At 35.5% G+C, this 24,937-nt stretch overlaps 1 non-coding gene across 1 annotated transcript; it reads right to left on the bottom strand.

Annotated features, from left to right (window-relative positions):
- Positions 1–3,538: 3,538 nt before the first annotated feature.
- On the bottom strand, positions 3,539–3,611 carry TRNAT-CGU (transfer RNA threonine (anticodon CGU)). Its single transcript has one exon. It is a non-coding gene; the product is annotated as a tRNA-Thr (tRNA).
- Positions 3,612–24,937: the final 21,326 nt, after the last annotated feature.

The following is a 24,937-nucleotide window of genomic DNA, read 5'->3' as shown; positions in this document are numbered from 1 at the left end:
CGCCAGTTATTTTGGTAGTTCAGCTCCCTACTGCTCTTTACCTTCACTACAGCTTCTTTCTCTTTTGTACTGTACTTTGAGATTCTTAAGCAGTTGTACTGACTGTTATAAAAACATCGGCAGGTATATATTTTAGGTGCGTACCCGCTTCATAGGAGCGAAAAGCGTCTATTAATGACATCTGTCTGTCTACCTGTCTATCCGTCTTTCAAAGACTGTCTAATCGATTAGGGTACGTTGACGGATTGTGACGTAGCGGCTTTCATCAGAAGCTCCGTCATGTAACTTTGCTATACGGATTGTTTTGTGTAATATTTGTGTAGTATAATGTACTGCATTACTACAGGGACATCATTTTATTTTTACTAACATTTTTAATATTAACCTGTCTATACCTTTAGAGAACCGGAAACACCGCTTACTCCCCCCTCCAAGGCTGGATTTCGATGATACTGACGTAAAACACAAATCACTCTACTAGGTATAGGATGGAAGAAAAGCAGTTCATCCATTTACGTAAACTAGGAAATATCGCGATTTTGTGTTTGATAATTTTCATTAGGTTTTTCTTTAATCAAAGTACAGTACTGTATTAAGAATAAGTGTTTTTACTCACGAAGTGAGTTATCCATGCGAACGTATTCATTATGCAGTGTATATTATACTGTCTACAGCACATTAGCGTGCAATATAGAGAGAGAAGTTAAATTGAAAAATAATCATAATATGAATATTTAAACACAATTTTGAAAATGGTGGCCGTTCATTTCGATACAGGCTTCAGTTCTTTTGTGCATATTATCGCACTATAGACTATTGCATTTAATTCCAATTGCCAGTTTCGTCCTTCGTACTAGTAACTCATGTTGAAATAATTGTGTACCTACTCTACGTACTGTGAATTCAATCTTCACTTCTGCCCGACCCGAAAATATAAAATTACTCAGACATGCTATCTACTGTCCGTCCAAGTGGTTATGCCGCAGGATTGTAGAAAGGGAGAAAATCACGTGACAGTTAATTACTTAACGAGGCCCTTTTATTTAAGTTAAATTAAACAGCTGTACAATATTACGTAAACGTCCAATTCCTAAGAGAAATTAATGTTTTCAGAAAAGAGCTAAGACAGCCCAGCTTTTACAGAGGGGCGAGCAGAAGCAGGTGGGGGAAATCGGGATGCGACGTAGGCAAACGGACAGTACCTGTGCGAAAATATGATTCAATATTGAAAGCTCTTTCGTCACTGGAAAACGCGAACATATTTCTGGAACGTACTATACTCAGTAACTCAGTACTGCTTACTATCTGCGGTCTTGGTTCTGTGTGGAGTTGGAACTTCCTTAGTAGAAGGGGTGGGAGTGAAGTACATTCAAAAACTCAGGTACAATAAAAATTGAAGTAAAAATAAAATGATGTCCCTGTATATGTATGTAGGCCTAATGTTCGGATCTTTTATGTTTTGTAAAATAAAATCAAATAGGAAGAAAACAAATTCTTCCTTCAAAATGAGCAATATACCATACCATAATTAATAAAACACAATAGATACAAACAAAACGAAGAAAAATTAATTAATAACATTAACTCTCTAGCCACAATTACCGTATTAAAACAGAAGTTTACAGATTGAAGCAATTGTTATCAAACCTCAAGTTACAGTATCTATTCGTATATGAGCTACTGAAGATTACGAAATTAAGCCGTTAATCAGTTTGCCGTATACAAATCAAACCAACCAAAACTCGCAACATCTTCATGGCAGAGAAATTTTAAAATGTATCATTCGCACTAATATATTTGTGGTGAGGTATGGAAACAAGAAATCATAGATCTTATAACTTTTCTTTCCATACTGTGAGCAATCTTGATGAATTTCTTATCGCTACCAGGCATTGAAACATATCTTCGACAAAAGAAAGCAAATATATTTTATTCGACTCACTAATATCAAGAATTGATTTTTGACATTGTTTCTGTCTACTCTTGTTCAGTGAATGGACGGATTTTGTTCATACTCAGAATCTGCGAGTCAACTTCTCCCGGATACATATTATGTAGTATAATAATTCTTGGAATGCACGCTGGTTCGAGTCCTCATGGGGGAAGACATTTTCTCATGAAATTTCGTCCACTGTATGGTACTTGTACCCACTCAGCATCGTGATGAACATGGAGAGCTACGATAGGTAGCGAAAATCCGGTTTCGCAAACCAGCTATAACGGCTGGGGGATCATCAAGCTAACCACACGATACCTCCATCCTGGTTGGACGACCTCTCCTTCGGCATGTGGACGTGAGACCAACAGCCGGCTGGTCGGTCTTGGCCCTTCATGGACTGAAGCGCCATGGACTTACTTTTACTTTTAATAATTCTTAGCAAATAAATCAATCAGTCTTTATTTCAAATCAAGAACACACAAAGTCGATCCACTCAACATTATTACGAGGATTGTTTGAAAAATTCATAGCCCGACATAGAAATTAAACTAGGATTATTCTGAAACAATCTTTATTTCACAACATAATCGGAGAGACACACACTTGGTCCACCGTGCTGCAATGATGCAGCTATACCCCCCTTGTACACAGATTCCTCAAGATCTGCAAAAAAAGTCTTCTGCTGCTGCGAAAACCTCTTCATTTGACGATTTTTTTCCCCAGCCAAGTAAGTTTCGAGCTTTGGGGAAAGAAAGAAGTTTGAGGGTGGGACTTTTGGTGAGTAGGGGGGTGCGGCAACAATTCGAACCGTAGGCTAGTTATTGCAGCAACCGCGATTGCAGACGTGTGAGCAGATACATTGTCATGATGAAACAACACTTTCTTCTTGGCCATAACCAGCCTCTTCTCGATATTTCCCCTTTCATTTTCTGCAGGAGATTTGAATAATTTTCTCCGGTGTTGGTTTTCCCCTTTACTAGAAAGTCAATCATGATTAACCTTTTAGAACGCCAGAACATTGACGTCATGATTTTCCCAGCCGATTGAGCAGGTTTTGCTTTCTTTGGGGGCGGAGAATCATTTTCATTGTTTCGACTGCAGTTTTGTTATGTAGCATTGGATCCAGGTTTCATCAGTGGTCACAAATCGACTAAAAAATCCGGCGTATTTTTCTCGAATCGAGCCAAACAATCCCTCGGAATTTGACATCGGACGAGCTTCTATTCCGGTGTTAACAAACGCGGAACCCATCTTACGAAGACCATGAACAATGAATATGTTGAAGACATTGACTAAGATATGGCGCACCCGTTCAGTTGAGATACGAATAACCTCGCTAACTTCCTGCACTTTCAGTCGACGGTCATTCAACACTATACCGTGGATTTTTTATACGATTTATTCACTGTTCCTGGACGTCCACTGCGGAGGTCGTCTTCCACACTCTCTCGACCATGTTTAAATAGTGCTGCTCATTTTTTCACAGTCGAAATTGCTGGAGCGGATTTCCTAGTGTAGCATCCATGTCTGCTTTAATTTATGTTAGACTCAGTTCCTTTTTTACGAAATATTTAATGGTTATTAGGGGAGAAAAATTTGCTCCGGCGCCGGGGACCGAACCCGGGTCCTTGGTTCTACGAACCAAGCGCTCTAACCATTGAGCTACGCCGAAGTTCAATCCACAGCACCAGATCGAATCTCCCTCCTCTAGTGTTTTTCCCTTGGTGGCCTTACTCCATGTCCGATATGTATGTTGGCATATATTAAATCAACTGCCATTTAGAGCACTTGGTACGTAGAACTAAGGACCCGTGTTCGATCCCTGGCACAGGAGTGAATTTTTCTCCTCTAATAACCATTGTTATCATAACAGATAAATTCTGTAGGACCAAAAATTAATCTTCAGATATAGATTCTTCGCCCAACAGTACATATACTGTGGAATCCCGGCCGCCAAGCCACTCAATTAAGTGCACTCCTATAATGGCAGTTGACTTAATATATGTCAACAGAGGCATGTATGTAGAACATGGCATAAGGCCACAAAAGGAAAAACACTAGAGGAGGGAGATTCGATCCGGTGCTGTGGACTGAACTTCGGTGTAGCTCAATAGTTAGAGCGCTTGGTACGTAGAACCAAGGACCCGGGTTCGATCCCCACCGCCAGTGTGGACTTTTTTCCTCTAATAACCATTGTTATCATAACAGATAAATTCTGTAGGACCAAAAATTAATCTTTACGTATAGAAATATTTAATGCCAACACAAAGCTCCATATTTTTCATTTTTTCCAATATGTTCGGCGTACTAACTTCAAAATTGAACTACACAAAATGTAGTCAACAGAAAATTACTATTTTTCTTGCTTGAGCTAATGTGAAATAGCTGCTGACAATGGCGGTATTGTTGATACATTTTTATTGTCGTCTATGTGTTAGGCTACGAACTTTTCAAACTTACCTTGTATATGTGACTGTTTACTTCATTAGTTCTTATAATATAAACTGACAAGTGATACAATTAACTTAGAATAAAATTAAAGGAGAAACAATTTCCTATTGATCATTATATACGGAATTATTGGTAATTTTCTTTGTGTCTTTGATACACGTTTCTGCCTTCTAGTAGAGAAGCTATTCAGACAGTATAGGAGTCTATCCTTTCTTAAAAGATTAGCGGTCATTAATAATAAATCTCTCTTACTATACTTACTGTACGTGAGTGAATTTCTACAAAGTACATTGGAGATCATTACTGCATATGAAAAGAAGAAATACCTATGCTTCGAATTTTGTCTAACGGGGTACACAGGAAATGAGCACGAAAGAATTGTTTCTTCAGGTGCTGATTGAGAAATTAATGCAATAGGCCTATAAAACAAATCAAAATAACATGTTTTGTGTGTTTTCGAATATAATTAATGAACAATAACTGATGCATAAGATCTTGAGGAAGAAGAAGCTTATAAAGGACGAGAACAAAATGAAGTCCGAACAAGAATTTCTTACGAATTGCTACTTATTGTATAGGGGAATAAACCTTGTACAAGGAGGAAGGGCATGAGAGAATAGATGTGAAATGGGAGAAGATTGGGGTGGGAAGCGGTAAAAGAAATAAATGAGGAGAAAAAGCAATGAGCAGAGAATGGGATGAAATATAGAAGGAAACTATAAAGAATACAAGAAGAAGAGAACGGGAAAGAAGAAAAGGAAGAGATCAAGGCAAAATAAATAAAATACGTTAAAAGATGGAGCGTAGAAGAGCAAAATGTAATGAAGAAAAGGAGAAAGAAAATAAGATTGAATTATTGAGATAAAGAAGAGGAAAGAGGAAAGAGTATGAAAAAATGGAGAAGAGGGGAAGAAAAAAGAGGAAACGAAGGAGGGGATAAAGAGAAGAAGGAGGAAGAAATATAAAATAAAAAGTATGAGATGAAGGAAAGGAGGGGGGAAAAAAGAAAAAAATAGTATTGTTCTCCCGTTACATATAGGGATACTGGAATATGTCGCGATATAAATGAAACATTTAAGGATATCAGTGTAGGCCTACTTATTTTTTTATTTGGTCTTAAGAATTTCATGATGGAAAGAGGACTGGACTTTGATAGTTTATGTCGTTTTGAAACCTGCGGCCTACGCATGAAACTGTCGATATAACACTCCTGTGAAGGAAAGAGATATTAGTACTGTAGGATGAATAGAAGGAAATGCTGTCACATACATCGAGTATTGAACCCACAGCCCATGCCAGTTAGAGAAGTTCTTGCATTATTTGTTCTGATTTGTGTGACATTTACGTTAGACGTGTTGAACTGCATGCAGTAGAATTTATTATTGGTTTTACCTTGAATTGTAGATACTGCACACACACACTGAAAATTACGTCTTTGTAGTTAGATATATTCTTGTCACCCTAGTAGGGCGCTGACTTACGATGATCGCGGATCCGAGTTCAGTTCCTAGCAATAGCGGAGTTATATTTGTGATGGACAAAGCAAACATTTTGTAAAATTTTCTTTAAACAGAATCAACCAAATGCACTGCAGCTAAGTATGCTTTTTGCGCACCCGTTATGGAACGAGATGCGTGCCGATTGTGCTCCTTGATTCCGAGGAATTTCTCTCGAGCGCAAGCAATAAACCAAGTGGGATTCGGGCCCACGTCCGAGCGCAGCTCCGGATCAGCAGAACATCTTGCATAGAACCGTGTTACTTGCAGAGTTTGTAAATTGTTATTTGTTTTAAACTCGTACCAGGGTATCAGTCTGTGTGTGTGTCTTGATTTGAGTCACATACATTTTTATACCTGTTCGCTAATTTGTTTTGTTTTTTTTTTCTTGATTTTCATCATCATCATGGACAAATTTAATTTGTGCTTAGGATAATGAAGTCAATTTCGACTAAGTACAAAATTTTCCCTGTCTTCCCGTCGTTCTAATGTCTGAGGGGAACTGTTCTTGTTCATAATAGACGAAATTATTATTATTATTATTATTATTATTATTATTATTATTATTATTATTATTATTATTATTACTATTTTATAGGTTTAACATCTCCTAGGTAGTAAGTAACTATGAACGGTTTTGAAGCAAGATCATGGCATTCAGTCCTTCTCTGTAGTGAAAACTCAGAATATTATGCACGAAATTATTGCAGATATTGAAAGCGACTGAATTTTGTATAATTGTAGTTGCACTGGTTGGTTCTCAATTTTTTTAATTTTCAGTCGTGTTTACATGGTTCCAATCGTTGAAATTATAGGAACAATATTCTAATCTTATAATGATAATAATAATAATAATAATAATAATAATAATAATAATAATAATAATAATAATCCGTGGCGTCCACACCTGTGGAGTAACGGTTAGCGCGTCTAGCCGCGCAACCAGGTGACCCGTGTTCGATTCCCGGTCGGAGCAAGTTACCTTGTTGAGGATTTTTCCGGGGTTTTCCCTCAGCCCAATATGAACAAATGCTAAGTAACTTTCGGTGCTGGACCCCGGACTCATTTCACCGGCATCATCATCTTCATCTCATTCAGACGCTAAATAACCTAAGCTGTTGATAAAGCGTCGTAAAATAACCTATTAAAATAAAATAATCCGTGGCGCTACAGCACGTGAAGGGCCCAGACCGACCAGCCGGCTGCTGACATCACGCTCACATGCTCAAGCAGGGGTGGACGATCATCCAACCAGAATGGAGGTATCGTGTGGTTAGCACGATGATCCGCCCAGCCGTTATAGCTGGCATTCATAACCGAATTTCGCTACCTATCGTAGCTCCCAAGTGCATCACGATGCTGGGTGGGTGCCGGTCCCATACACTGACAGAAATTTCATGAGAAAATTTCTTCCCCGATGAGGACTCGAACCAGCGCGCATTCCGTAACGTGAGTTTTAGGCAGGATGCCTTAGACCACGACGCCACGGCGCGGGACAATCTTATAATATCATGCATTATTATTATTATTATTATTATTATTATTATTATTATTATTATTATTATTATTATTATTGCTATACAATGCAGTACTATTTACATTTTATATCAGCGGTCATCAGCACAGTGCACCCTCGGACTAGCGTCTCTTAACCGCGTATAGCGTGCATTCGTGGCTGTTGACAGGTATGCTTCCTCCCTATCCCTTATGCACGACGGTGTATATTAAAATACACTCCTTACCAATTACTGTCGGTGATTCAGGATAAGACGAGAGCGGACTAAAGAGGAAGGGATGTGAACAGATAACGTACGACAACACGTCAATATTTGTAATGTAGTAAGCGGAAACATTACGTCTCCTTCTGTTCAACTTAGCTTTAATTTCCATACGCATTGTTACTCATGTTTCCTGCACGAGTAATAACCTGGATACTGGGATGCTTATCTGAGCGATGTTTATAATAATCAGGGAACGGATTTATATGGACTAAAAATATATGAAATATGTAAATATATATGAAGTTATTTTTACCAAAATATGGAATTAAATATGGATTTTTACCAAAATATGGAATTAAATATGGACTTAAAATTATAAAAAAATGACTATGTACGTTAAATATTGGTACATTTTAATCAAACTAAACAAAAAATATAATGGACGTACCTTATCTTCCAATGTAGTTTCAACAAAACACAATTTTTATTGTCTGTTACCATAACAATAGGTTACAAACATTTCTTTCAAGTGCTGAAAAGTGAATCTTCTTCTATTGTCTCTGAGGATAGATTTATACTGACTAAAAGAGCGTTCGACGTCTCAAGAAGTAACTGGTACATAATTCAATTTCACAATGTCTGCTGGGGATAAGTCCAAGTTAATCTTCACTGTTGATTCACCACTCATCACAGCAACAACCTTTTGTAGTTCTTCATATCCAGGGTTTTTTGAAAGTACAGTGTCCACCTTAGCTCTTACTGCATCTGCAACTTTACCTCTACCACGATTCAGTTGTTCCACAGTACTATTTATAATTTCAAAACTTTCAGATAGTGAAAGGTGCCTATTTTGGAGACTTTTGAGCGTTTTTATGATGCATGAAAATGTATGCTGAATGTGAGCTAAGTCATTCTTCACACTTATGTCACAGGTAACTGTTTTCGCAGTATCAATTGAGACTGCATCTTCAGAGTCCAATGCAAGGAGAACATTGTTAATAGAGTCTATATGTTCGGCATAATATTCAACTGCTTCTAGCCATGTACCCCATCTAGTTAAAATTGGCTTTGGTGGCAATGGAATTTCAGGGTACATTTCTTTCAACACGTTAACTCTACTGGGAGCTTTGAGAAATACTTTTTTCACTGATGAAATCAACAAATCTACTTTAGGGAAATTGTCTCTGACCACTTCTGCCACACGATGAAATGCATGCGCCACACAAGTAAAATGAGTCAATTTAGGATATACAACAGATAATGCTTGTCCAGCTTTGACCATATAAGGGGCAGCATCGCTAATAAAGAATAACACATTATCGTACATAATACCCTTTGGCCACAGGATACCCATAGCTTCGTTGAACAGTTTAACTATAGTTTTGTTATTGCACTTTTCTAGAACATCACAATGTAAAAGAATTCGTTCAGAATATTGTTCACTTAACAAACCGATAACTACATTACCAACAAGTCTACCTTCTTTGTCGGGAGTCTCATCAATGGAAACCCAAATTGAACTATCTTTAATTTCATCTCTTATCTTCTGTATTGTCTCATCGTAGATGGATGGAGCATACGTCTTCCTAAGTGTTGACTCATCCGGGATTGTATGTTGAGTATATTTTTCAAGGAATTCCCTGAAGACCTTATTCTTTAGTTTGTAGAGAGGAATATCAGCAGAGATGAGAGAACGGCACAGGTCGATGTTAAACTCAGATCTTACATTCGATGTTGTTGGTTGTGTTAAAAACAATTGTCTCTGCTTGGAATTTAGTTGTTTGTTGGCCTGATGTTTACTAGTTGTAATGTGTTGTTGCACCAGGAACTTTTGTGTAGATGATACTGCACACTGACACAAATTACAAAATAATATTTTATTGTCAGTTGATAAACCATCTTCTTTAAATTCTGAAATGTAACTTGTTAGTTTTGATTTTAAATTGACTGAATGACGTACTTTTGGCATATTTACCGTCTTTATAGTATGATTTACAAAACTGAACCTATGTGTACTCTGACTGGCATTTAACTGTTGAGCTGCACAACTGAAGTCTGTTAAAAATTTTAAATTAAATTAATACAGTTTTGTAACTTACTTTCCCATTGTTGATAGGACTGCTAATTTTCAAATAACTCTGATGTTAAAGGGATCACTGAACATGTGTTTAAATCTCTATTGTTGAAATGTATTTTTAAAAGTTAATGGAATTTTGTTTTGTTTTATTGTTAAACCTAATATAATATGGACTGTTTTATATGAAATATGGAAAATATATGGAAATTAACGAAAATATGTACTAAACTCTAAAACATGGAAAAATATGGAAAATAAAAGTAGGATTTTTCAACCCTACACATTGTGAAACATAAAGATAATGCAAAATATAAATTATATTAGCTTTATAAGTAAATATGTATTTACATATAAATCCTTTCCCTGATAATAATCAACAGCGATAGTCAAGAAGTTCACATTCTTGCCCCTCGTCTTCTCCTGAGTAACGGACACTACCCATTTCAGAGAGTTCTGACGACCACTGTTTTATATTATAGACACATTATTTAAAAAATGTTATTGTATATAATATGAGCTCATTTTATTTAACTAAGACAAATGTATAAAAAGCGAAGAAACTTTATTTCATAAACTCTACTTTCTATGTACTGTATTGCCGTGACTGAGGTCTGATCATAACGTAAGTGCTAGAAGAAAAATGTTGAAAATTTGTGAGAATATTACGACCGGAAACTTTAAAAGATACAGTAGACAGTGTAAAATATATTTATGTAACACCGATACTTTATAAACACATGCTTATCTTGAACTTTATTCAAGTAGGGTTTTTCTCTGTTTTCCAGAAAAGTTGTTCAGAGTAGTAAATCAGGCACTTACCTTTATTTAGCATCGAAGATTCTTCTTATATCGTAACTCCAGCAGCAATTGGCTTCACTGTGTACATTCTGCTTGTTTCCGGAATGTGAAGAGAGATGGCTCTAGTGTGCAGCTGCCTTTCGTGCGATACTATACAGATACTCTCAGATGAAACAAGAGAAGAAGCGCACACATCGCTTCTCCTTCCAGCTGAATTAGTTTTTAATGATATCGTCAATAATTCCTCAAATAAAAAAAATGTATTTCACATTTTTTACGTTCGTGTTTCATATTATGTGTAATGTGAGTTATTCTTCAGAACAGGAATTGTAAGAATATTATTAGTACGTGGTTGTAGGAATATAATATAATAATGCTAATTTTAAATTTTGCCAAATGATTTTATTGGTGAAAGGGATATCCTAAATTAAACAGGGAAATAGAATACAGTAATAGGAGAATTGACTGAAGTTGAATGTAATAATTAAATTCCGGATATATATAGGCATATATATGTATATATAAACCTATATATATCCGGTATTTAATTATATATATATATATATATATAATATGTTTGAAAAACAAATACTTAAAATATGCATTAGCAAGTCAGACTAATGTGCACTATAAAGATACAGTTACAATTATTACTGCTGATTGAGTGAATTATCTCCCGACCGGAACGTGGCAACATTGTTATTGGCAAGTTTATTTTATACCTACGCCGCAGACCTACTCGAAGTCTCGGCAAATATCACGTATCACGTGAGTCTGAATGGAACTCAAGAGACTACTTGAATCGCTTCATGAGAAAGAGGCTTCAGTCAATAGGTACTGATTCTGAGAAAGAAAAATTCTCCAGTCTTTAAAATAACAATTGCACTTTAAGAAAAGCTTTGGTTGTTTTTTTATTTGGAAATAATTATTGATTTTATGCTAAATATGTTTTTATTATGAATGCTTTGTCAGAAAATACGAGTACTTAATTTATACATTTTGACTGAAGTCTTTCTTGCATCGAGAACATCTGTAATATTGATTTTCGCTGGAAAAGTTGTAAAATGGTAATAGTATAAAGGAAGTGTATAATGAAATGCATCAAACATGTTCTAAAGTACTTTATTGATGTTGAAATATTACAAAAATTGCTATGATTTCAGAAAATTAAAATCACGACATTTGAAGCAACTCAAAGTTTAATAATTTCAAATTATATTGCATGTTTTCATCTTCAAATTTTGACAATTAAGCATTTCTTTATAAAATTCACCATGTTCTTCAGGTATATAAAGATCGAATCTCTTCATATCATTAATTCTTTTCAAAACTTTATAGTTAGTTTTCCCTTTCAGTAGGCATTGTTGGAGGAAAGAATGGTTTTGGTCTTCCGAATGTGACAAATGAAAATTGTGTTTCAGTGGACTATAATGAATTAGCTAGCCGTAACACAGCCACATAATTGTTTGTTGTTTGTGAAATATATCAAAGTATTTTCTGCAAAATAAACTTTTATGTCCCCGGGAATACATCTTTATGCAGACAGCCTCTTCTTAAATTCAGCCTTCTTTGTGTCACTGTAACCATCATACTTCAAAATCTAAAATATCAGAGTTTCAATGTATGTAACCTCAAATTTACTACTTTACTGGCCGCTTGATGTAACAATTTCTGTGATTTATCGTACTAGAGTGTAGTGTGGAGAGGGAAGCATTGTTCACTTTCCTCAAAATGCCGTGTGTCTGTGAATGCAAGAAACAATCTTGACATACTGCAGTTCTTATTCTCGACCCCACAGTTGTCTAAATACTGTATACATTCAGTTCTATTACTAGACACTTCTTCTAAAAACCAACTGTGCATTGGGATTTTTTTTTTTCAGGGGAGGAGGGCTTTCGCTTATGATATAGGTAGGGTTTACATGACTTTATCATGATGTTGTGTATACAGAAAATATTTTTATTGCTAATATTGTAATAAATGAAATGTTGTATGATGGGCAATTGGACATTCTGCATGAAATGAAATACAGTATTTAAAAATCATTGTACTAAACTTGTTTAAAATGTTATTGTATACAGTTTTAATGTTTCTTATTTATCTAGAAAATCAAATACAGTTGACAACAGTGATTAATCTTCATTGTTATGTCCTAGTATTCGGAGTCCTCTCTATTGACAATTTCTATCACTAAATCCCTCTAAGCTACGTCAATCAAAGTGTGAATGAAGTCTTTTCTGCATGGAACTTGATGTTAACACTCCACAGCTTTAGCAGTTTGTAAGGCATATAATACAGTCTTCTTAGATCATAAAGATGGCTAAACCTGTAAGGAAATATTTTACATAAATGACTCACATTTAAATCATGACTGAAGCCCATTTTGCTTGAGGCGATGCAGTTGTGCTGCCGTATATTAGTGCTTATAATTTTAGTTTTAAATAGCATACAAATAATATCTGTAGGGGAGACTCGGCTAATTTCGCATTATTAAGAAGTAAATCTATCATATTTTTATCAAAATGTTTATTGAAAAATATTATCAAGGTATGTAGACGTGGACGAAACCTTCCATTACCAAATGAGATAAAGAGATCTATTAAAATGCAAATATATTTAGTTGTACATACATTACAGTTGAAAAAGTACAACTCTGGTAATTCCGCAACAGTGCGGATAAATCCGCAATAGGACTTGGCTAATTCCGCAGTCGTAAATAATTATGAAATACATTATGAAAGTAATATAAAAGGAACAATTATATGTAATAATGCTCACTTTCTTCACAGCTGTGTAGCAAAACACGAAAAACAGCCAACATTCGATGTTTCACTGTATTGCCGACAGAGGTGTAGATCAATATCCTTGATTTTTTATAGCACTGCAGAGGACATGCCTCCTGTTGACAGCCTCTCAAAACTTACGTTCACGCTATTGTAAAGCCTCAGTAAAATCATATATGCACTACTGCGGAATTACCCGTACTGTGGAATTAGTTGAGTTTCCCCTACAGTATTATGCTGTAGTTTACTGTGAGTACTTATGTATAATAATATGTTATATGTTAACAAATTCGACCTGTGAATTTCGAAGACGATATCAAGAAAGATTTCCAAGTATTAACATCCCAAATCGTTGAGCGCTCCACGACCATGTCAGTAATTTAGAGAAACAGGAAATATTAAAGATAAACGCAGACACAGTGCTCTCACCGAAGAAGGTTTGGATAACATTGGACATCGCTTGGAGAATTTCTCTACAAATCACTTCACCGTCTTTTCGCAGGAAACGGGTGTCTTAGTTGTATGCGAAAGCTATTGAAGTTAAAACGACTCGATGATCCTGTAATCAGGTGAGGATTTTGTGGGTAGAGTTAAATAGTGCGTGTAACGGCGAAATTGATTCTATTTTTATTCTGTTTATAGAAGAGACTTGGTTTCATCTCCGTGAGTTTATAAATACCCACCCGAAAAGACAGGTATTGAGGCTCCGAAAATCTTATCCTCCTTCGTGCCCCTCCATGATCTTAAAATAGGAATATAGTATGTTATGGGTGATCACAGGACAATGGGTTCTATTTCTTAATGAAATTATGAATGTCCAAAGGTACATGTACTTTTTTTTTTTTTTTTTTTTTTTTGCGAATTAACGGAGAGGTAGCATGCGTTTCCTTTCCTTGCAGCAGAATTCTGTGATAGCACAGACAACTGATTATTCTATGGACGAATGGACGAACTTAATAGAGTACTCGGAGATAGAATTATCAATAATGATGTATGTTCCCTTGATCCCTCAACCTAATCCACGTTGACACTGGAACTTTCAAAGGTAGTGGATATAAAAATAATCCAAATACCCTGGAAGAACTGAAAAATAGGTTCTGGGAAACATCGTTTCCATTTTCAAAGTATATCACAGCGAGTGAGGAATCACTTCTCAAACAGATGATATAATAAAGTTTAAAAGGAGAAGTTAGTTTTAGCATCTCTCTTACTCTGGGTGAAAAATAACGTTTTAACTGCTTATGTTTAGTAATTTTTACATTAATGTTATGTGGTTTGCCAAGTTGCTGATAACATCCTGTCTCCGTAACAAGGTGCGTGCAAGCTCCTCGGCTCGAAAGTCAAGTTGCTGCTTTCGTGGTCGGGAGCTAATGCACCACCCAGTATAATTATATTATAATTATATTTATCATGCCTGTGAATCTTTTACCGTACTTTTTCTCTTGCGGTATGTTTACTCGTATTGCTGTTAATTCTTTTTATACATTGAAGATATTAAATTAAAATATATTAAAACACATAACCCTAACCCAAACATTATATAAATGAAATATACTAGAGTTGTCAAATTCATATGAGCATCAAATACGCAAATGATAGGGTAAAGGTTGGTAATATTGTGATACTAATAATATTATGATAGTTCTCTTTGAGAATTTTTTTTACAACTTTACTGAGCGATAGGAAGATCGGTTTTTTGCATCAAAGTACTGAGGGAATGAATACTTTCAAGGAAAAATTGTTCCGGCACCGAGTATCGATCCCGGGACCCTTCGCTTAGCGCACGAATGCTCTGCCGACTGAGCTACCCCAGGAACTATACACGACAAATTGTGGCGGTGTCGTGTATAGTTCCTGGGGTAGCTCAGTCGGCAGAGCATTCGTGCGCTAAGCGAAGGGTCCCGGGATCGATACCCGGCCCCGGAACAATTTTTCCTTGAAATTATTCAAACTGCTTTACAGGGAGCTACTACCTGAAAGCCATATTTGCATAATATTGAGGGAATGTTCGTGGACAAGTTTCTGCACAAAACCGGTCCTTCTCTCGCTCAGTAAAATTGTAAAAATTTCTCAAAAAGTACTATCATAATATTATTAGTATCACAATATTACCAACCTTTACCCTAACTGTTTTTCACCCAGTAACTTTTATCACAAACAGAATGCAATTTTCTTAATAAATATGAATTTTAAAAAGTCAAAGTACACAATGTAAACGTTTTAAGGTGTCGAAATTGTGCAGGTGGTAAAACACTGTCCAAACAAGGGAACCTAGTAGTGTTTTGTTATAATTTAAAAGTTTGTCCAGAATAAAAAGTTTATTTTTAATCCAATGTTTTTACGAAAGCGAATAACAGTGGGAGTCGAGAAAATCTGATCAGAATCAATAAGCGTGAAGCAATAGTCAATAACCAGTAGCATTAGACAACCCATATCAGTAAGTGGAGTTAAGTTACTTGCAACTAAGCTAAGTAGCAGATATGAATGGAATTGGGAAGTTATCTCTGCCAAGTTATCTCTGGTAAGTTATTCTCTTAATTTATTGAGGGACAAGGCACATCACAGAGGCAGCCCTTCTATTTTATTGATAATGCATTCCATAGCGTCGGCGTCCTAGCCTTTATGTTGAGCGTTTGTTGCTATTACCCAAAGATAAAGATAGGATAATACTATAGGCTAGTTAGTTCATATGCTTTTAGAAGATATTTATGACGCGGGACAAGCGAAGCTTGTATAGGACGATTGCCGTATGACAGGAGTGCGACGTGGATATGCATTAATATTGTATATTCGACACATAACGAATTGTCTTTGTCTTCCTCTCTCTCCCGCTAGCAGTTTGGCAACAGCGCAGTAATGTTGACTGAACTCATGTCTTCTAAAAACGTATGTGGTATAGTGAACAGTGTTTAATCCCTTTGTAAAAATATGATACGTATTACTGTATATTGAAATGAAAATTAAGAAAAGAATGAAAAATTATAGTAGGGACTGCTCTGTTTTCAATGGACCGTACTGTCCCTTGTGTGTTATTAAAGAATTCATTTTCGTGTGCATCTAAGAAAATATGAATTAGAACATTTTTTTTTTCCATCAAATATGCATAATGAAACTCACGTAAAATCGTCGATAGAAAAGAGAACATTAAAAGATTATAACGCTTATATAGTGCTATTTTGCATGTAAATTCGGATCCTAGTAATAAAATATAGCCTAGTGATCAAATAGATTTAATAAACTGTCATAAAATTTACCTGTATTATCAAACGTTATTTATAAAGTGAGAAAGACTCGAAGCCATTGCGTCATCCTCGGTGGTCTTATTAACAATTGGCTCTGAGTTCACGGTATCAATTCCAAAATCTTTAGAATGGCTTCCTCCGGGAGGGAAGTAAAGCTGGGAGGTTCCTGATAGAGGACTTCATCCAAAATGTTCGGGAATTTCTAGCCCACGTTGAATTTGGACGCTGAATAACGTCTGCATTTGAACGCGTCGTTAAATAAAATACACCATCGAAGCCACTGAGTCGAACCAAGAGTGTATCGAGGCAGAGAGGCGCAAACAGATCATTATCTAGTCTTAGCTAAATTAGTAATACTAACTTCCTGGAAGAAAATAAAATACAAACAAAATCCTAAGAACGAAACATATAAAATCCATCTACTCAAGGACGAAAGTGTGAGACACATGTATCAGAACAGATTAGATAAAATAGCTCAAGAGATGCCAATCAATAATAATATTAATTCTGAATGGGAAACACTAAAAGCAATAATACTTCAAGCTGCGGACGAAGCTCTGGGTAAAAGAGTAAAGGGATATAAAGGAAGAGGCCTGAGAATTTGGAATCAAGAAATTGCAAACATAGTAGAAGACAAAAAGAAAGCTTACTTGAAATATCTACAAGATAAATCCATAGAAAGAAAAATTGAATATAAAAGAGCATGTGCATTAGTAAAACGAGAGGCGAGGAAACTACACCGAAAAAGTTGGGAAAAATACGTTAATGAACTAGAGCATGATTTGCATAGAGCACAAGAATATGCATACAAAGTTTTAAAGTTACTAAATGCCCACGAGAAAGATAAATTACAATTTAGCCCAATATCAGAATCAGAATGGTTAACATTTTATAAAGATCTATGGACTCAGAGTGAAGAAGAAAAGGAAGAGCATATAATAAATGAAATTAATACGGACACTATCACTTTTGATGAAATGATGCATGTTATAAAGAATTTAAAAAATAAGAAGTCTCCTGGCATTGATGGTATAAATGTTGAACTTGTAAAAAATGCAACACCAGCTATACTGTATAGACTTTTGAATGTGATAAATATATGTTGGACATATGGTCATGTGCCAGAAGAGTGGAATATCGCTATGGTTATTCCAATATTTAAAAAAGGCGAAAGGAACAATTGTAATAATTACAGAGGCATCAGTCTCTTAGGAATATGCTATAAAATATATGCTAAAATAATATCTACTCGTTTAAATAAAATCGCAGAAGTATTATTGCAAAATGAACAACATGGTTTCAGAAAAGGTAGATCAACAATAGACTGTGTATTTACCATAAATCAATTAATTGAAAAGAGAAGAGAACACAATCTCGAAACTCACATGTTATTTGTGGATTACGAGAAAGCATTTTATAAAATAAATAGAACAAAACTATGGGAAATAATGCTTAGAAAAGGATATCCCCCACAGCTAATAAGAGCCACACGCAGCCTGTATTATAACACAAGAATATGTATACACATAGGAGATAGCCTAGGAAAACAAATGGCAAACATTGTCCCCGACATTATTTAATATATATCTGGACGATGCCATTGAAACATGGCTGAATGTTTTAAATTATAATTTTAGAGTAAACACATCGAATTTGAACTGTCTACTATTTGCGGACGACCAAGTCGTGATATCAGATTCTGAAAACCATCTCCAAAGCGATGCACATAAATTATTTCAAATAACAAAGCATTACAATTTAACAATTTCAAATTCAAAAACAAAAGCAATGGCATTTAAAGATAAACAACATAAAAGGTCAAAAATTGTAATAGATTAAAAAATTATTGAGCAAGTAAGCGATTTTAAATATTTAGGTTGCAGAGTATCCTATCAGAAAAAAATGGACATGGAAGAAAAGCTACATAAATATCAATGGATATGTGGAACTTTAAGGAGATCCTTAGGAAACAGAGTAAGAAAAGATACACATATGAAGTTGTATAAATCAGTTGCATTACCAATACTCCTATACGGCGCAGAAACTCGGACATTAACAAAAGAAGACAAAAGGCGGCTTGAAGCTTCTGAGATGAGGTATCTGCGATCAGTAGCAGGAATTTCACGACTTGAACATATGAGAAACGAAGAGATAAGAAATGAACTACAGATAGAAGAACTAAATCAATTCGTGAAGGATTATCAGAGTAAATGAATGCACCACCTAGATAGGATGGAGGAAGAACGTTTCCCAAAGATAGCTTTCCAATATCGTCCAGAAGGCAGAAGAGATGTTGGTCGTCCGAGACTTCGATGGAGGCAACAGTTCTAATTGGGGACGGAACGGGTCGATAGGCCCATGCCGTGTTGTTGTTGTTGTTGTTGTTGATGATGATGATTTGAACGCGCCGTTAAATAAAATACACCATCGAAGCCATTGAGTCGAACCACGGGGATTCGAACAAGCTGCAGTGTCATATAGTGGTAAAACACCTTCGAACTAGTTTGTACACCTTGTACATAGGAGTAATTGATATTTATGATGCAATGTTTGAGTTGTAGGCAATAATACATTATGTTAAAACTTGTTATAGTATTGGATATATTTTAGTACTATAATTGCCTAAAGGTCTATTACTTCGCCTGTTTCTTCTCTTAGTTTCTATAAAGGAAGCGGAAAATATTTTCTTTTCTACAATATATTGGTCTGTTTGCTCAATGGACATATTTCGGGATCATATAAACTAGTATAATATTTCTCATTATTATGGAAGGCTTTATTAATACTCAAACGGTTTATTTCCACGGTGGGTTGAATTTTTATTATGGCTTTTCATATCATTTCTGCTCCTCGCTTTTATATATATTTATTTTTAGTCTGCTTTGTCTGTACTTTATGTGCATCATTTTTTTCCCCTCAGTTCGCTTGGACAGTAACTTTGTGAACGAATATATCCCTCTCAGTATTTGCAAGTTATACAATGGGAACTGATATGCTTTTCAACCTTTTCAATATTGTTAGTGGGGCAATGAAAATGGTCGGTATAAAGGACATACTGTTATAAAAATTTTAATAGCTTGTATTCCAAATTGTATATGAGATATTTGATGCCATTTTTTTTAAATAAAGACTGCTGTGTCGTGTGTGATTATAAATGTGGCATTATACGAGTTTGCGTGTTTTTTATGTTGGAAAATAGCAGAAAACACTGATACCACAATACAAACAGGTTATTTCCCGACTCTGCAGTCGACGTTTCATTTGCGTTATTTTAAGTGTTACCATCCATGAAATAACGCTGGATATCTAAGCACTCTGCAACAATAACGTTCGAATAAACTATTTTCAAATATCATTGCTTTTGTTTGTTCCGAAACTTCAATTGCTGAAAGTGTTTTAACTGAAAAAGTTATGTTCCCATTGTGCCGTTATCAGGCTGTACAGCAGAATTTATTTAGACTCATATAACATGCATTACAGTCATCGTTGAGTGAATGACTAGAACAGCTGTCCATCCTAGGAACCCCGGTTTAAATCGCGGAAAATGTAATTTTAATTTATAAATGACAGATTGTAAAGATGGCATTGTGTTCTTTGATTCAAACTCGGACGAAGATGGCGAACTTGTAAGGGGAGATTAAATTTTAATTCTGGCTTAATTCAGAAGGAAAACATAACTATACAACTCTTTTCGGATATGTAAGGAACTTAACAGAATTCTTATCTAAGCGAAATTCTTAGTTACTGCTTGCTCCAGCAATTTCTTTCTCTTGTTTGCAGATAGAAGACAACTTCATTGAGAATGCATATTGTTACCTGATTATTGGAGTATACTATGCTATTTAAAAATATGTATTAAGTAGAATTTGAAATCTACCGTATGCTTTGTACTAACTTCTGTACTTCTGTTTCAAGTATGAGAAGTTCAGAATATATTTTTGTTCTAAATCCTTATGAAAAAAAAATATTATTTTCTTGAACATTGCTCGCAGTTTGTCCATCTGTAAGTTAGTAAAATTTTACTTACTTAAATGGCTTTTAAGGAACTCGGAGATTCATTGCCGCTCGAACATAAGCCCGCCATCGCTCCCTATCCTGAGCAAGATTAATCCAGTCCCTACCATCATATCCCACTTCTCTCAAATCCATTTCAATATTATCCTCCCATCTGCGTCTCGGCCTTCCCAAAGATCTTCTTCCCTCAGGTTTTCTATATACATTTGTGGATTCATCCATACATGCTACATGCCCTGCACATCTCAAACATCTGGATTTAAAGTACCTAATTATGTCAGGTGCAGAATACAATACGTGCAGTTCTGCGTTGTGTAATTTTCTCCATTCTCCTGTAACTCCATCCGTCTTGGCCCCAAATATCTTCCTAAGCATCTTATTCTCGAACATCCTTAACCTCTGTTCCTCTCTCAAAGTTTCACAACCATACAGAACAATCGATAATATAACTGTTTTCTAAATTCTAACTTTCAGCTTTTTTGAGGGCAGACTGAATGATAAAAAGCTTCTCAACCGAATAATAACAGATATTTGCCATATTTATTGTGCGCATTTATTTTTGTTACTGTTGCTTCAAGGTACTTGAATTTTTCCACCTTTTCAAGGGATAAATTTCCAATTTTTATGTTTCAATAAATTATGTTACTATGTTCTGGTCACGAGACATTATCATATATTTTGTTTTTTACGGGTTTACTTCCAAACCTATATCCTTACTTGCTTCAAGTAAAATTCTCATGTTTTCCCTGATCGTCTGTGGATTTTCCCCTAACATATTCACGTCATGCGCATAAACAAGCAGCTGATGTAATACCTTCAATTCCAAACCAAAGTATGCGTGATGTAAATATAGAATTTAAGCAGTGTGTTTTAAAATTTGATCATAAATGTTATATCCGTCAGACTTTTAGGCACCATAATAAGTCCAGTAATTTTCACTACATGAAGGTGAAAAGATCGAAAGAGAATTGAAAGAAGAGAAGTAACTAAGAATGTTATTGTGTAATAGGTATACCAAAACTCTTAAATCATAAAAGTTAGCTAAAATCTTAATACATATTTGGAAAGCTCGTGTTTACTTACGTATAAAAAAAAAGATGAGGAGGTGAGACCTGGTATGTGGCTGTACGATAGGGCAAAGAATGAGCTATCAGAAAGAGAGTTTGTTACACGATAGTTAATATTAGGCCTTTACGAATCTACCGACACAGAAGTTCATCTCAGATTAAAATCTATCTTCTCCCTCCGTACCCATAGGTGATATAGCCACGGCACACGATAACGTCACAGGACAGGTGTCGCCTCCTCTACTATACGGAGTCTTTCAGTTGCAGTATGTAAGTTACAGATCCAACTCTTATACCTGGGGCGCGGTAAGGGATTGAAGATGGGGAGTGGGCGAAAATTGTTGTATGTTTTCAGTAATTATGTGTCGTTGTGTAAAATATTAATAGTAATATGCGTTACAAGAGCGGTATGTTGAAGTTTTCATGTTCGAAGAAAAGTTTGAAAAAGTGAAACGTAGTTGAGGTTTTTTAATTTCAGAAAATTAAAAGAAAACATACCGCTCGTGTATCGTACATTATTTTGTGCGAAGATCGTTTATTACATACCTGAAAGAGGAATTTCTAATTAGTTGCAATGAAATCTCCATCTTGGTTTCTGTTCAGTGACGGCAAATTTGAAAAACAAAAATATCTATCTTCAACATTGTTGCTTTAAAATGTTTTCTGTGTTTACTATACTCCAGCAGGCCGTGATATACGTCTGTCTTTTTTTTCCCCCAGTCTATAAATGCGAACTTAAAACAAACGGCTTCCTTAATGTTACATGCATCACGAATGCAGTAACTTTAGTGGAGTTGTAGAGTTTACTTAATTTTTGCAAATATCTAAAAACAATAATTAACAGTGCAATTTAGGTGAAATTGCAGTGGTAAGTTTCCAATTTATAATTATTACTACATTGAACGTCTCTAAAAATAATATGTTAAAAGCCTAAAGCAGTAAAATCAATATGTCACTTAAGCGGTAAGAAGAGGGAAATTGTTATGTGTGTTAGGTTGGGAATACTGAATGTGGAATTTTAGACTTGCCGCGGATTGGTTTTGTGCGGAAACCAAGCAAATACGCACGATATCGCACAAAATAAATTACATAGATGGAAAGTTCTTTATTTACTCTTTCATTTACATATAGGTTTGTGTTTATATTTTACAGGTACTGAGTTAAGCTTATTGCATTTAACGATGTCAGCGTGATGTTTTGTGACTGGCGCAGGCTCGTAGATAAACGTTACTCAACGTTAAAAGAACAATTTTTTGTTGCATAGAGTGCATCTTATGCTAAAAATCCTCTAAATGTTGATGTACAGGGACATCATTTTATTTTCACTTCAAGTTTTATTGTACCTGGACTTTTGAATGTACTTCACCCCACCTCTTCTAGTAATAAACTTCCACACGTCCTCCACACAGATCCAAGACCGCATATGCAGTCAAAGCTGCCTTACGATCACAGTGTACAGTACTGAGTGAGTGACTATAGTACGTTCCAGAAATATGGTCGTATTTTTCAGTGAAGAAAGTGAATTCATTATTTAATCATATTTTCGCACAGGTATACTGTGTCCGTTTGGTTACGTCGCTTCCCGGTTTCCTCCACCCGATTCTGCTGGCACCTCTGTAAAGGCTAATGTCTGTACTGTCTTACCTTTTTTCTGAAAACATTTACTGTTAGGAATTGGACGTGTACGTAATATTATAAAGTGTTTAAAATAATTTAAATAAGATGTCCTCGTTAAGTAAGCAACTTTCACGTGATTTTCCCCCTTTCTACGACCCTGCGACATAATCACTTGGACGGGCAGTAGATAGAATTTATCTGTGCGGATCGGGCAGAAGTGAAAATTGAATTTACAGTATGTAAGATGTTCTGTTATAGAGTAGGTACAGAATTACTTCAACAGGCAAAGGATTATGGCCCACCATGTCGACTGATTTGAGTGCTTCGCATTATTTCTTGTGGAGTAACTGTAAAACAGTTGTGTTTGCTAAATATCCTACAACAGTAGAAGAATTAAAGAATTACATTCAAGAAAAAATGCATTAAATTTCAGAAGATAGGCTATGCTTAAAAGAGTTTTCGATAATATGCGCAAAATAATTGAAGCCTATATCGAATTGAACGTTCACTATTTTCAACAATTTGTTTAAAATATCCAGATTTTGATTGTTTTTCAATTTAAATGCACTCTCCATATCGTATGCAAATGTGCTGTAGACAGTGTACTATACATTGTACAGGGACATCATTTTATTTTTACTAACATTTCTAATATTAACCTGGCTATACCTTTGCCTTAAAGGATGTGAACCGGAAACACCGTTCGCTATCCCCTTCCACGACTGGAGTTCGATGATACTGGCGTAAGATACAAACAAATCACTTTACTAGGTATAGGAGGGATGAAAAGTAGTTCATCCATTTATGTAAAGTAGGTAATATCGCGATTTTGAGTTTGATAATTTTCATTAGGTTTTTCTTTAATCAAAATATACTACAGTATTAACACTTAGTGTTTTTACTCACGAACTGAGCTATCCATTCGGACATATTCATTATGCAGTGTATATTATACTGTCTACAGCACATTAGCGTACAATATAGAGAAAGAAGTTAAATTGAAAAATAATCATAATATGGATATTTAAACACATATTTCAAAATGGTGGCCGTTCATTTCGATACAGGTTTCAGTTCTTTTTTGCATATTATCGCACACAGACTATTATACCTAATTCCAATTGCCAGTTTTGTCCTTCGTACTAGTAACTCATGTTGAAATAATTGTGTACCTACTCTATAAAAGATTACCGTACGTACTGTAAATTCAGTCTTCACTTCTGCCCGATCCAAAAAGATAAAATTACTCAGACATGCTATCTACTGTCCGTCCAAGTGGTTTTGTCGCAGGGTCGTAGAAAGGGGGGAAATCACGTGACAGTTAATTAACGAGGCCTTTTTACTGAAGTTATTTTAAACAGTTGTATAATATTACGTAGACGTCCAATTCCTAACAGAAATTAATGTTTTCAGAAAAGAGCTAAGACAGCCCAGCCACAAAGGGACGGGCAGAAGTGAGTAGGGGAAACCGGGATGCGACATAGGCAATCTGACGGCAGTACCTGTGCGAGAATATGATTCAATATTGAAAGCGAACATATTTCTGGAACGTACTATACCCACTAACTCAGTACTGTTTGTGTTTACTATGACCGTAAGGCGACTTTGACTGTATACGCTTGGTTCTGCATGGAGTATGGTTGGAAGTTTACTAGTAGAGGGGGTGGGAGTGAAGTACATTAAAAAACTCAGGTACAATAAAAATTGAAGTAAAAATAAAACGATGTCCCTG

Source organism: Periplaneta americana, chromosome 9 (assembly GCF_040183065.1).
Source record: "Periplaneta americana isolate PAMFEO1 chromosome 9, P.americana_PAMFEO1_priV1, whole genome shotgun sequence".
NCBI classification, from domain to species: Eukaryota; Metazoa; Arthropoda; class Insecta; order Blattodea; family Blattidae; genus Periplaneta; species Periplaneta americana.
This window is presented reverse-complemented; position numbering and strand designations above follow the sequence as displayed.